We start from the raw sequence: 13480 nt of genomic DNA, 5'->3' as shown, positions 1-13480 counted from the left end.
TGGTTTTTCTCTTCCTAACTGGTCAACCCCAGCACTTTCCTCAGAACAGACTCAAGCAAAGCCTTTCCCCTCATGTTGTAAGTAACAGTGGGATAAATGCATCACAGGGACCACCAGGCTGGGGCTGCTGCTTTGCTCCCCAGTCCCAGGCTCAGTGTTACACTCTGAAGACATCTCCATGTCCATAGCAATGAATGCACAGAGCAGAAATAATATGAGTCCATCTGTGTCGTTGTATTTGTCCCCAGCTGTGCTTGAGACCAGGCTGGAGTATTCACCTGTGTGAAATAAAAGGCTTTAAGGAATTAAGGGATCAGTTTCACCTGAAGATGCTTTTTTTTCTTTTCCTCAGAGGCTGAGGGTTGGAGTATATTTACTTTAGTGCCCATCCTCAGCAATGAATTCAGCATGAAATACTGCACGAGAAAAGAGCACCTTCATTCACTTAAATTGAGCTTTGAGGGAAAGCAGAGCTTCCTGACCAACATGGGAGCCAACAGAAGCTTTGCAGCACCCTCAGTCTGTGTGTGGCATTTGCTGACATGTCCTTCTTATGGAAAAATGAAGTCTATTGAAGAACAAATAAATACCAGAACAATAAAACAAACTGAATGAAGCAAATGTTCCTGTGAAGGAAAGGTGCTGGAGGGTTCAGCTGCTGGTAGGGTTTTGGTTCAGAACCCATTTTCTGTGCTGGATGCAATAGCAATAGGGTTGGAAGATTTGCTTTGCCTTAGGACATCTCAACTCAAAGATGTGGTGGGATTTTCCAGGATGTAAACAAGGAACGAGGGAAGTTTAACTTATTCAATAGTTTATTAACATGCTGTCAATTACAACAGGTGTGCCAACAGCCACAGCACTGCGAGCCCAGGGAGCAAGGTTAGAGCTTGTAGGAGCATCCCCAGTGCCAACTCATGCCCTTGCTAAGGACTGCAGTCAACACAGATTCAACAAATAAATAAACATTTGTAATAGGTCTGGTGCCTGACCTCATCCCAACGGTGATCACTAAGAGAATCATTGACCTGACCGTTTGCTGCTAGAGAGGTTTGGAAATGCCAGGTGGGTGTTCATAAATCAAACAGTTCTGCTCGTTTTTCTTCCTGGACTCAGCCTGATGCTGGGGTTGTGTAAATCACGGTGTACAGAGCCTTTATTGGGTGCCATAAATCTCAGAGCTCTCTCACCTTCTCTTTCTTTTTATTTATTTATTTATTTTTCCCTTTTGTCTTTAATAATTAAAGCTAAAGCGGAGAGCAAGAAAGGCTGAACCCCTCCACGAGCTCTGAGGTTTTTAGGGGGTTTCTGAGATATTTGCTGTATTTTGGGTTGGTCCCCAAACTCCTTGTCCAGCATGAGCCGGGGGCTGCCTGACCCCAAGTAGCTAAATAGCATCAAAATCAGAGCTGAAGGGCTGTTAGGAGATTTGCTGTCAGGAAATTCACACTGAGCACTACATAAAACCAATAAGACCCTTCTTTTTGTTTCAGTTTCTCCCTTTGGTGGGTCCCCCTTCTGAGTGAGGATGAATGAGATGATCATAAGGAGCCACGAAAAGGATATTTAAGGAACGGTCCAAATGGTTTTAGGAACGAGTCTCAGGGGGAACACGGTTATAAAAATTAAGCCAATTAGATTGACCACGGGTTGTTTTTCCTCTCCATGAGGAAGCACGTGGAGGTAGATAATTAAGGCTAGGGCAGGTGTAAGGATTAGTATTCCTGGCTGCAAAGCCCACAGTTTTAATTAGTCACTGGGTCTTTCTGCAGGGCCATGTTAATAGACAAGGGCGTGGTGACCTTTTGTGGTTTTTTTTTTAACCAGGTTCATTACAGTCCTGCTTATTGCCAGGAAGCATTACTGCTTTGTGCTTGCAGCAGCTTTAAAGGTGGATGAAAACTATAACGCCGGGTCAGCCCAGAGGCACACCAAATGCATCATCCCAGGTGAGAACTCCTTGGTTTCTGTCTTAGTTTCCTGCTGCTGTGCTCCATGCCTTGTGGGGATGTAGCAAATCCAGCAAAGCTTTTGGTGTCTGATAAGATTCAGTCTAAGCCAGAAGGACGTTAGCGCTCTTGACACAAGAGGACACTCAGCCAAGTTTGTCATAAAATAACAGAATCACAAAATCGTTTAAGTTGGATGAGACCTTACAGACCATCTGGTTCCAACCTCCTGCTATGGGGAGGGACACCTCCTGCTAGAGCAGGCTGCCCAAAGCCCATCCACTGTGGGTGTGTGTAGAGTAACCTGGCTGCTTAGCAAACCATTGATCTCTTGGGTTTATTGATGCACGAAAAGATTTTGTGGGTCCTTGAAATGAAAATATCTGTCTCCTCTGTTCTGTAATTGTGTCGATATATGTACCTGGCTGTAGTAAATCAGTTGGCCCAACTTTGTGAGACCTCTGCTGTTACACCAGGGTGAAACTCATGTAAATGAGACCAGAATCACACCAAAACCTGGCAGTAAATGAACTGCAGCAGCAAAAGCAAGCTTAATGGCTGTGTGCTGCAATTTAATGGATATGCACAGCCCTTGTTTTATTACCAGGTTTTAGGAGAATAACATCCATTTAATTGACTTTGATAGAAGGAGGTCTCCTTAGTACTGCAGAATAGAGTAAAACCAATCATGATTATAATCAAGGTATTTTCTTCCAATATGCAGTTTGTCTTGTAGTAACACCTGCCCCGCATACCTCACTGGCTGCAGAAGTGCTGTTCCCTTCCCTGTTATGGGGAAGAACACTCCAAGCCATCCAGGTCTCTCTAGCCAGGTAACCCACATGTGTGAAGCCTACAACAATCTGGCTGTAACATATTTGTCTCAAGCACAACCAGTGAGAGCATCAGTTCCCTCAGCAATCACACCCAGAGCTTTCTGAGCTTCTTTTGGGGCTGAGATGAGAATGCTGGAGTGGGATGAGCCACAAGGGCCATTGCTGGGGTTTGGGACCCAGTGTGCACCTCAATGTTCTCTCCAAGCAAATAAATGATTCTGCTGTGGCTGGCAGACACTGCATTTTGCTTCAAAGTGGGGCCATGCTGCTGGGTTCCTTCAGTAACAAAAACAAGCTGAAAATAAATGCCAAAACGTAGGACAATTATCACGCAATTAATTTCAGTCCTGTCACCATAACATTCTGTTTGACCTCATTCATTGTTACTTGATCTTCAGCTCGTTAATATTTCAGGTGACCTTTGGGGCTGGGAAGAAGCTGCAGTTTCCCACTGGCGTCCATGAGTCAACATGAGCATCGAGTCACAGCAGCACGCCGAACCTCATTTATCATTCCATTTAAGGTGTCAGAAGAGCCATTATTCAAATGAATGGCCACACATGCAATCAATCTTTAATGAAACAATAATTGCACCTTCCACTCTGCAAGACCTCTGCCTTTCTTAGAGGTATCTTGTGTATTAATTATTGAAAATGCCTGTGTTTTACCAGCAGTAAGTTATGTTTCACCAATTGCCACCTTTCAAGTGAGTTTTAACTGGGAAATTTATGACTCTCGATTTCACTAAGGACAAAACAAACAGCAGATACAATTCTTTCTCTTGCTTTAGCATTTCTCATAATTCTAGTGGGGTTTTGTGTCTGGCCAGAAACACAGAAAGATGATCCCAATGGGATGCTTGGCAGTAAAGAGGCAGCATATGTAGATGCCACCCACAGATGACACTTTTGAATGTCCTTGTGCAAAACACTCCTGTTGTATAACGGGTAGACTTCATGGCAAAGTCAATGAAAAGGGCTATAAGGTTTTCCCAAGGTGAGAATCCTCAGTGCTACCTGTGCCTCTTTCCCCTTGAGAAATATTCAAACTTGCTTTATTTGCCAAAATTTGAGGGGGTTAAATTCATGGTAGGAAACAAGGCTTTCACCAGGTGAGACCCCCTGGTTGCTTTTGCCACATAAAAAGCCACTGCTTTTACAGGCTGATTTGGGGTTGGCATTGATGCTGGTGTTGGGATTAGCATTGGTGTTGGCTTACTATGAGTACTATTTGGCCTTGAATCCAAGGGGAGGTGAGCCAGAAGGTTGAGAGCTGGCAGGATCTGGAAACTGATAAATCTCATCAACGTATAACTTTTTATTAAGATGAAAATTCGTCTGTGTTTATTGACTCTGAGGCTCTTCTCTTTCTGAAGGAGACTCGAGAGATAAAATGCATCTGGCTGTGGGCTGCCTGGCTGGGAGGCAAATTGCTCAGTGACAGAGCAGTGCTTTGGGAAGTGAAAGAAGTGATGGTGTGATAAGTGCCACTGTTGGTGGTGTAACCTCTGTGGATTATAGAAATGGTAGCAGTGCACCGCTTTTAATGCAACTATAGGGAAGTTAAAATTAACCAAATTCCTATTATTATGGCTTTATTATTATTATTAATATCTCAATATTCTATTATTCTCTTTATGCTTTTCTCTCGCCCTAATTGCAACTCTTCAGCTGAATATTTTGTCTTCTCTCTATTTATCCCTGGGATCACTGGCAGCCTTGTTGGAAAAGGATATTACAATGGCCCAGTACCCTGTTTGCACTGATGTCCCCACGGAGGGAACACAGTGAGCTGGCTGGGAGAAGAAAATGAACAGTTCTATTTATGCAGCAAGTAAATGATCACAGAGCAAGGTAAATATGTTAACAAAGAGCCTCTGCTTGCAGCTGCTGTGTCTTGGGGAGCAATCTCTCTTGCTGTTAAGTTTCTCTCTAGTTCCTATCGACTCTCTCCGTGCTGCACTAGGGCAGCTCATGCATTGCACAACAATCAAGCAACCCATTGTGCAGGTAAAACTTCAAGCACAGTGCTCTATCCTTTTTTCCTCTCTTTCCACGGTGATTTCCATTCACCTACGTTCTTTCCTGCTCTCAGCTGCCCCAGGTCAGGGTCTCCCTGTACTGACTGAGGGCATAGATCTGGCTTATACCAGAGAGGTGATGCATTCCAGACATCCCACTGCTGACATCCAGGTGGGATTACATGCCTTTGTACAGCCCTGGCCATAAGGAACTATTCTGGAGCAAAGCCCTTGAGCACTGCAGTGGATAGGAAAAAAAAGCCATTAAACCCTTCTGCCCGCACAGGATTAGCTAGTGCAAGGTTAAATCTCACTTCTTAAAAGGCTGGATTGCTTGGTGATAAATGGAATGATTTCCTGTATTGTTTGGTAATTAATTGTTTGAATCCTGTTGTATTAAGGGGAGGGAAAGAGGAAAGATAAGAGAAGAGGGATGCCCTGTTCCTTCTGTACGCACTGAGCTCCATTCATTGTGAAAGGATTTATAGTTTTCATCATAATTTAATTCTAAAACATATCACTTAATTAAAGGGATTTATGAAAAATCCCTTGGCAGTGCCTTTTTACGATTAGCTCTGGAATCAGCCCTTGAATGTCATGGAGACAATTCATCAGTTGGTTTGCTTAACTGCACAGGTCTCACCCTTCCCTGCTCTGCGTGGAAGAAAGAAAGAAATCTATAGTCAAAAGCACAACAATCCCGAGAATGGATCAGTTTGCAGATTCCATCCCTTGTTTTTCCTTTCCATTCCCTTCCTCTTATCTTAGGGACTGGTTTAAAAACCTTTGTAAATGAGCTGATGATGGAGAGCTCAGTATGTCTGTCCAATGGCTGTGGGCAGGGATGGGCAGCGCTCATTGTGATGTTCCATGCGGGCTCTGCAAGACCTGCACCCAACTCAGGGTGCTCCATCAGCTGTATGGGGGAAGAGCTCTGTGTCCTGATAGCACCACTGAAGACAAAGGCTTGGGAACATTTCTAGGCTTCTTGAATTGCCTCAAGGCTCTAAATATTGAAAGGGAATGAGAACACAAACAGGTCGTGGATGAGCATCCGCTTTCTTCATCCTTTCTGGGGAGGAAGAGACCCATTCAGGGGGCTCTGAGACAGGAGCAAATGGCTCCATGGGTGTCAGCTCACTGTCACCAGCTCTGGCTGCTGCCATTTGTCCCTCTCAATGTTATTCTCTTCCCATTTGAACTGCTGATAAAATGTCTTGAAATGCTATTTTCACAACCCATAATCCCTCCCCTAACCTAAGCGGAGAGCTTGGGAGTCTTATTAAAAAACTCATGAGTGAGCTCAAGCCTTCCCCTAGGATGCTGTGCCTGCAGCCTTTCAAGTCTTCCACAGTGAAATCAGGAATTTCAGTGCCGACTTTGGCATTGCTCCCCAAGCTAACGCCTCGTGCTGAATACAAAGCAGCTCTTAAGGGCTCCACCTCCGGATCCTCACATCAGGCTTAAATGCAGTAAGTCTTTGGATGTAGCTGTCTATTAGCCCTGTTTATTAGATCTGGAAGGACTGGTAGAGAGAGAAAAGGGAAAAAAGCCCTCAGAGGGAATGCTCTTTCTGTTCTTTTCCCACAGCACAATATGTGACAGGGACTGAAGGTGAAATATTACTTTGGGAGATGCATTTATGATCTACCCACACTGATATTTTAATTGGCCCTTGCATGTTAATAGGAGGTGATTCCAGCATTGGTCCTTTTCTTCTTGCCTCCACCTTCTCAGCTACAAGGAGCAGTTCTTCTTCAAGTCAACCAGCCTATAGGCTCAGTGTTTTAGGTGGCATTTATGAAGGGTTCTGAAATTGCTTGGGAAAACATTTCCCACCATTCTTATGGGTTTTGTCCCTCTAAATCTGAGTGACCCCCTCCTGTTTGTACTCTCCCTGCATTTCACCCCAGCTCATGCTGCTCTGACAGCTGTGTGTGACCAATGTGCTCAGAGCCATGCGACCCTATTTCCAGTCGGACCCAGCCAGCAGCCAGGACTTGTCTTCTGACACAAGAAGCCCATCTCATCAGTGCTTTTTCCCACATCCTATGCTTCCATACTGCAGGAATGGCCAAATTTCCTCTGCCCTTGTCTCTGTGGGGCCCCCCTACCCTGGCTGGGCTGGCCAGGATGCTCTTGGGATTCCATTTCTGAGTCCTGGGAAAACTGCTGACTGCATCATTCCTCTTCCCACTTGGCCCCTTGGAGGTGTTTTTTTCCCAAAGCTTTCAACTCTCCCATCTCTTCTGTTGAGGAGTGAAGGTTGCTGGTGTAGCAGTTCATTTGCATTACAAAATGTGAGCTGCTGTCCTTAGGCTTATGAAGAGCTGTCAGAGGACTGAATTAAAGCACAATGCCCCAAAGTCCCTCTTGGGTTTGTATTTAATTAAGGCTTTTCATTCATCATTTATTTCTGCATCCCATCTTCTTTGGTAGTTTATCAAAAAAGAGGGGAAAAAAAAAGGTTTCTTTCTGGCAAAGATGCTGATAAGTGTTTTCCGAAGGCAACAGGCTTTTCTGGTGCCCGTACTTCTTATTTCTTTCACACATGCATATTTTTTTAATGACACAGGCACTTTTAATGTACTTTTTACTAAGGAGAGTCCTACCAAGTTTACAAGTTTATATATATATATAGCGTGTGTGTATATGTATGTCTCTTCTCTTTTAATTCACAGCATTAGTGCCCATTGCCCTGAGGGATAGAGAGCTGTATATGGCCCTTCAGGACAGAATTCACAGCCATGAAGAAGAGGCAGAAGAAGTCTGTCTGATTCTTCCCAGGTGCAGCTCGGTGCCAAGAGCTCCCATCTTCCCTCAGCACGTGTTCCTGTGTGAGTCTTTCAAGTCTGGATATGGGAGTGATGTTGTGTACAAGCCTTGGCTCTGTTTCTGCAAAAGCTCATTCTGAAAAGAAGGGGTTTATATATATCCTCCCATCTCTCCTCCTGTTACACAAACGTACTCTCTCAGCTCAGATAATTAAAAATACTCACACATCCCCAAAGCAGAGCAGCTCAGGTGTGACCAAATGTGCCCGTTCCCGCATTTCACCCTTTGAGAGCTTCACAAATCAAAGAGAATCACTTTCAGACAGTGATGAATTGCTTATGCTCTCATTTGTTTGCTTGAAGTCCTCCTTTAACAAAATGTGAATGTCTTTGTTGGCTGTGAAAGTGTGGGGGAGGTGCTCCAGCCCTCTTGAGGTGTGAGGAGCAAGCTGGCACCCATCTCCATCCCCATAACGCTGCAATGGGGGGGGATACATAGCCACACTCCAGGCTGTGTGGGTATGGAGCTTTGTCACAACACTTCATCCCAGCTTGGCTGGATCCCTTTTCCTTTTTAAACCCCAACCACTTTGTTCCTGATCTGACCTGCCTCGTCTCTCTGTCTCTGCCTTTCTCTGTGACGGCTGCTGCTTGTGATCTGCTTTTACATGGACCTAAATCTGGATCGATGATCTGCCCCATCCTCTGAAGAGCTGTATCACAGTGATGACATTTCACAGTCAGTATATCACTGCACACAGACTTGCTGAAGCACTTCCCCAGCTCCCATCCCTCCTAACAATGCATTACTTAAGAAAATTAAAGCTGAAGCGTGTATGTGACCATCCTTCTGATTCAGGGGGTCGTGCACCAGAGACGTTGCTGGAATAAGGAAGGGTAACATTTCCTTTGCTCAGATCCTTCTGGCAGCTCTTATCAATTATTTGGGTCCACATTATGAAGCAAAGGCTCCATGCCACGACACTGGTTGTTGCTGACAGCTGGAATCTCAGGTCCCCTTGATCATGTAGACTTTGCTGCTGGGGACAAGTAGGAGTTTCCTCCTGTCCTTTACTGGAGAAAGGTTTCCTTAGCCAGGCTCACCCAGGGCTGCTCCTCCTGCACAGCCATCACATTGCAGAGTAATGGGAGGGAGTGGGAGATGGGAGAAGCTCTCTGATGGCTCTGCAACAGGAGATGCTCTGCTCCGCCTGCTCTGCATTTAGCTGCCTGCTGAGCTGCCTCCTAGTAAGAAACAGTCAGGGAGGGGAGAGCAGAGGGCACCCAGGTGCTTGTGCAGCAATAACTTATTTATTTAGAAATCAGCAGTGTGTGTTTGCTCTGCAGTACCTCTGAACACACTGGGGATGAGGAGAGTTGGAGAGAGGAGAAAATGGCATATCTCAATCCACTTTAACTCTTCCCTCTCTTCTTTCAGACACAAGGGTGAAATGCTTTGGACTCAATATGCAACATGTCACATGATGGTCTGGGAAATGGATACGGACATAAGAGAATTGGCTGTGCAGCGCTCAGAGCCCAACCAAACAGAGATTAACTGCATTCCTGGCTGCAGGCTCACCCCAAATCCATGCTGCAGTTCCACACTGTAGGGGCCTGGAAGGCAAACACAAGAGAGAATGAGTGAAAAGGCCCATTATGGTTATCTGCTACAGCTGTAGGGATATGGTAGGAAGTCTGCAAGCCTGAGCTCACTCTCTGCCTTTGGACATTGTCCTGCAGGGCTGGGCTGGGCAAAGCAGAGCTTTTACTGCTGCTTGCCTTGAATGTACCTGTTCAGAGGATGAATGTCAAAGCACTTTTCTCACTGTTGTCAGCTGGGCTCCTTTTACTAGTGAGTTTTGCTCATTTTGCTCTGATACTTAACAAGAGCTTCAGCAGGCAGAAGCCACGTACTGTGCTTTCTGAAATAGAACCCTGCTCAGCAAAGAGATGGTATAAGGGAAGCATTAGGATAAGGCAGGTATGTACCTAAATTCTGGAGCAGAAGCTGCACAATGCTTTGAGAACATACAGCCAAGCTCTGCTCCACGATGCAGAACTGAAACTGCCCACTTTGGAGACAGGGTCACATTTCATTTTGTAATTCAGTTTCTGAACACACAGAGTGCTTGCAATGGCATTACAAAACGTTCACCTTGCTGTTAATCTGTGATGCAACCTCAGCTCCAGAAAGGCACCTCTAGGGGAAGAAACAGCACATTTCCCCCTCTTTATTCTCATTGTTTTTTTCTTGTTCTCTAAAGGCATCCGATGGTATTGATTGGAGCCAGGTCCTGAAGGTTGTGCTGGGAGGAGAGGGGGGCACAGGGCTCACCTGTGTGTACCTATGATGAAATGCTTTGCTTTTGGAGAGAGGGCAAGGAAAGCAGAAAGGAGAGGGCTGTGGGGACCATTGCTGCCCCTTGGCACAAGTTTACAGTATGAAACACACAAACTTCATCATAGCTCAGGAATGAAAGATGCTGTATGGACAGGATGACTGAGATGGAGGATGCCGTATGGATAGGATGGCATGAAGGATGATCTATGGGCAGGTTGGCCAAGATGAAGGAAGCTGTGTAGGCTGATGGCTGCCCCTTGCCAGGAGCACTGGATCTGCTGTGCTGGCACAGAGCTGGGCTAGCTGGCTTTAATTGTGCTAACACTCTGATTGATTTCTTTTTTTTCTTCTCTTGTAGCTCATTACCCGGCAAGTCATTTTAATTAACACCATCTAATATGGGTTGAGGTGTATTTTGCAAATGTCAGCACTCTTAATTTTTTTCCCCTCTGTGGACCAAATGTGGAAAGCTACAAGAGGACAGTGCTAAATGATTTCAGTTGATTTAGCAGCGGTAAAGTTAGTCATTAGTGAAGTGCTTTATGAAGCCATAAAAGTCCTTTCCAAGTCCTTTATGGGATTCTTGGGGAAAATCCGTTTGTCACAGAAGATTATGCACTGACTGCTCCTCACCTGAAGAACCAATGGGTAGGAGAAAGCACAGAGTCCTGCATCTCACCCTCAGACACAAACAGCACTGCGCATCCCCAGGCAGCTCTGCTCTACCAGGTTCTGCAGAGCTGGTGGGTATAACTGCAGGGAAGCTGATGCAATGTCTGGGACAGACACTTCTGTAGCACCACTGCCATGTGAACCACTGGAAAAGAAAAGAAACAATGTCAAGAGCAAAGGATATGACAGAGGCAGCGACCGTGGACTGCCCTGTTCCCTGGGGTCTCATTAAGCTTGGTTTTGGAGACGATGTACGCAGTGATTTACTGCTTCCAATACACTCTGGAGTATCTAGTCTGATACTCCTTGCATAGAAATGGCACATTCATAAACTGGAAGCTTTGTGTAAAGGCTCCTCCTCCTCATTACAGCAGATCAACAGACTGTGTAAAACCTTTGAAAAACAGGGTACTATGCAGATCATGTCTACCAGCATGTGCAGAGATGTGTTCTCCAATACATGCCTTTTAGACTGGTGGTGTGCTGGCCCTGAACATGAAATACAACAGGTGCTGTGCTCAGCATTGTTGTCTCTCATCACCCACAGGTGTGAAACAATCTGTAATATTTAATATTTATTTGGCAGACAAGATTTAATGCAGACTTGATGCACAAGGCTTGTTGTTTTCCTCTCCCTTACATTTGTACAATTTCACTGGCTTCAATTCAAGCTTCATTAGGAACAGACTATTACGCACAACAGCCAAGGATGTATGGCTCATAACGAGCACTGGGGTTTGAAGGCTTCCTCCTACTCTGTACCAGTGAGCCAAGCCCGTAAAGCTGCTACAACATCATCTTTTTTCATTCATTGCCTGTGAATAGTGGAAAGCAGCATGTAACTGCATGGCACTGGGCTGCCCAGCTCCCTTGCTGGCAACCCCATCAGCAACCCTCACCCTGTGCCCTGTTATCTCCTTATCTCCCAACTTCAGTGGGCATCTCGGCTGCTGGCTGAGCAATTCCAGGCTGGAGATGTACTTGACCTAAATAAAGGAGTCTCGGTTTTAACCTTCAGTTGTTTCCTTAGGGGCACACGCATTCACATCTCCAGATTTCTGTCGATGGGTAATGGAGAGCTGCATTGTCCCAGAGAGCTGCAATGCACATCACATCCCATTCCTTAGCATCTCTCCCCCATTCCTCTCTGCCCAGCAGATGTGCTGATTCTAAAAGGAATGAAGGAGAAAAGAAGCATCATGTCTATGTTAGGAGACAGAACTTCACCCATCTGGGGAGAAGTGGTAACTTCCTTCAGGGAGAAATGTTCTCTGAGAGCTATAAATGGATCTTTTCTCTGTTTTACTCCGTGGCAATTACTTCCACGTGGCCAGCAGGAGGATGAGCCGTTAATATTTTAGGCTCCCAGTCAGCTCAGCCTGTAGCTCATTTTAGCGCCTGGCTGAGAGCTGCAGACCCAGCACAAAAGGGTTTCCTTGCTGGCCTTTGTAATGCAAAACGGATTCCTTTGTAATAAACCATAGGAGCCCAGAGTCCCTACAGCTGAAATCTCTGCAGAATTCGTTTTAGTAGCTGATCTGGGGGTCACAATACACTGTTAATGTGGTAGATGGGAAAAGACTGAAATATCTAACCTATCGGAGGTGGCTGAAGATTACAGGGTTAGAGTGGAATGATTCCCCAGTGATAAAGTAACCAGGATTCCCAGCACAGTGTTGGCACAGGACTGCCCACACACCCTCAGGGAGGCTGGGAAGGTGTATGTCTATGAGAACAGCCAAGGAGAAAAAAAAGAAAAAGGAACTTGGAGGAACTTTTTCACAGCATCAGCACTCTGAGAGTCGTGGGTGAGATGTGCAAATGAGATTGATTCATCATTCTACAGGGAGTTGGATGCATTTAATTTATTCTCAGGCATCTCTGTAGCATTCACATAAAGCTGTGTAGATGTGTGTGGTACAGCCCTTCACCCTGAAGCTCCAAGAATGCTGGCACAGTTACCTGCTCAGTTCAGGTCATTTCACTGTAAGCCCACAGCATTCCCAGTTCTGCACTGCAGGTTATGGACATATGTCTGTTCCCAACCCCAGCTACAGCACACCTGGGGATGAGAAGTTTGCTTTGCAGTCATGAGATCTTTGCTGCTCCATTTAGGACTGCAAACAGAGACAAGGATCACAACCTCAGCGTGCAGAGGAGCAGATACTCCAGAGAGATATTGCATCTTCCCCATTAGCAACAGCTTTTCCCCCTGTAATTCTAGAACTGCCTGCTCCTGGAAATATAATAACAGAAAAGAATTCTAACACAGTGCTTTGCAAGCTCCAATGCCCCAACTATGGTCATGGCTAGCAGGAAGGTGGATGAGATGCAGCCAGAGGACACAGGAAGATGTATGGCTCACGATACAAACATCAATCAGATCTCAGACAGAGAGCAGGGAGCAGCTCAGAAGTGCTGGGCACAGAAATGGTTAAAACACATTCCTCTGTAGCAAGCCCCCACAGCTTGTCATAGCCAAGCCTGAGTCAGGTGTGATTAATAACTTTAACAACTATTAATTAAGTACCAAGTAATTACCAAGGAGGCTGTAGAAGCCTGGGTAGAAGAAAGGAGAAGGGTTTGGGTTTTTTTCTTGCATTTCTAGGCTAGTGCAATCATTTTGTTCTTTCTCTTTTTCTTCCTTGTTTGGCATTTAGAGCTGGTTGCTATTTCTCTGAGGACTTGGTAAGTAGATTTCAGTGCTTTTTTGTGCAATGATCCCATTTTCTAGGTGTCAAGGTGAGGTAGGTGGGCAGTGTCTGGATATGGCCTCTCACTTGTGCTTGTTAAAGCCCTAGCAAGGCACAGAGTGGCTGCAGCTGACTTTCCTCCTTTGCCTGTGTGTATGGGATAAGAAATAAAAAACAGCAATCCTGTTTCTG

At 45.4% G+C, this 13480-nt stretch overlaps 1 long non-coding RNA gene across 1 annotated transcript; it reads left to right on the top strand.

Moving 5' to 3' along the window:
* The first annotated feature begins 842 nt into the window (after positions 1 to 842).
* On the top strand, positions 843 to 8423 carry LOC107321692 (uncharacterized). Its single transcript, XR_014936163.1, has 5 exons — positions 843 to 1065; positions 1828 to 1949; positions 3200 to 3413; positions 4502 to 4638; positions 7487 to 8423. It is a non-coding gene; the product is annotated as an uncharacterized LOC107321692 (long non-coding RNA).
* The last annotated feature ends 5057 nt before the right edge of the window (positions 8424 to 13480 follow it).

The sequence above is a fragment of the Coturnix japonica genome, chromosome 21, assembly GCF_054131305.1.
Source record: "Coturnix japonica strain WE chromosome 21, WE-NBRP24, whole genome shotgun sequence".
NCBI lineage: Eukaryota > Metazoa > Chordata > Aves > Galliformes > Phasianidae > Coturnix > Coturnix japonica.
The sequence above is the reverse complement of the archived record's forward strand: the minus strand, read 5'-3'. Positions and strand labels throughout refer to the sequence as shown.